This window comes from Notolepis coatsorum (genome assembly GCF_963971535.1).
Source record: "Notolepis coatsorum genome assembly, chromosome: 8".
NCBI lineage: Eukaryota > Metazoa > Chordata > Actinopteri > Aulopiformes > Paralepididae > Notolepis > Notolepis coatsorum.
In genome coordinates, this window is record NC_140172.1 from 37,072,698 (window position 1) to 37,074,405 (window position 1,708).

Genomic DNA, 1,708 nt, shown 5'->3' on the forward strand with positions numbered 1-1,708 from the left:
CGAAAGTCATGGGAAAAATAGTATACGAACAGGTTGAAAAGTACCTTGCGGAAGAAAATCAAATCTACAAATTCCAATCTGGCTTCAGAACATCCCACTCCACTGACACATGCCTTCTCTATTTGAACGACCACATCAAACAAGAGGTGGACGCGGTCAAATACTGCAGCATGGTCATGCTGGACCTGCAAAAGGCCTTTGACACTGTCAATCACTCCATTCTGATTGACAAGCTAAAAGCAATTGGTTTTGATAGTCTATCAGTGAGCTGGATGCAATCCTACCTGGAGGGGAGAGAACAGATGATGGAGGTAAACGGTACCCTATCCCCCCCCCTCCCAGTGAGGAAGCATACTAGGACCGCTACTGTTCCTAATTTATGCAAATGACATGTCGTCAGCTTGTGACTGCAACTTGTTCCTGTTTGCGGACGACTCAGCCCTGCTGGTCTCTGACAAGAACAAGTTGCAGGTTGAAAAAACCCTCAGCTCTGAACTAGGCAAAATCTGCACCTAGCTCGCTGATAACAAACTATCATTACACCTGGGTAAAACAGAGTCCATTCTCTTCGGTTCAAATAACAAACTCAGCAAGACCGACGGCTTCTCAGTTACAGTGAGTGACAATATTGTCACAAGGAATGATAAAATTACATACCTAGGTTCCATCCTAGAGGCAAATCTTTCCTGTGACAAAATGGCATCCAATGTAATAAAAAAAAGTCAACCAACGAACTAGAACTTATTTTTTTTGTATCTACTTTTTCTCCCCATTTTTCTATTTTTCTCCCGTCCCCAATTTCGTATTGTCCAATTCTACCCTCCCCTGTCTCGAACGTTGTTAGGCCATGCCTCCCACAAGCCGGCTGCAATGTGGACGAAGCCTTCCATCACGTGTCCCCTCCGGTACTCGAGGAGGCAGCCGTTGCATCTTTTCACCTGCACAGCGCGATATCTCAGCGGCAAGGGTCTGCGTGGGAGGGACACGCCGCCCTCGTCGCTTCCTGATTCTACTGCGCAGGCGCACCAACCGACCTGTAGGAGTCGCTGTCCACAACATCCGATCCCCACCCACCAGCTCCCCACCCCCTAATACTGCCAATTGTATTAGTATGAACGACCAGCCAAGCTGGTAGCAACGCCGAGAGCAGGGCTCGAACCCAGCATCTCCTGCGTTGGTGGCGAGCGCCTTGCCCACTGCGCCACTTAGCCGTCGTAACAAACTAGATTCTTGTACCGGATCTCCTCTCTGGTAAACAAGAATACCCTGAAGACTCTAACAACTATGGTTGCACCTCATGGTACCAAAGCACCTCAAAAGCCCTAAAAACAAGACTACAAACATCACAAAACAAACTGCTCAGACTACTGCTTGACCTTACTCCTAAAACCCACCTCACCCCTGCCCACTTTGACATCCTAGGATGGCTTAGAGTAGACGACAGAGTAGAGCAACTTGCAATGGGCCTGGTCTACAAGATACACTACACCACTAAGATACCTATGTACATGTCGAAATACTTCCCAAAGGTCAGTGAATTCCATGACCACAACACCAGAGGGAGCTCCACAAATCATGTTCAACCCAGATTCGGCTCAAACAAGGGACTAAACACGTTTCGCAATTATGCCACATATAGGGGTCTAACCGTACACAAAAACCACGGTTCGGTATGTACCACGGTTTTGAAGTCACGGTTCGGTACGGG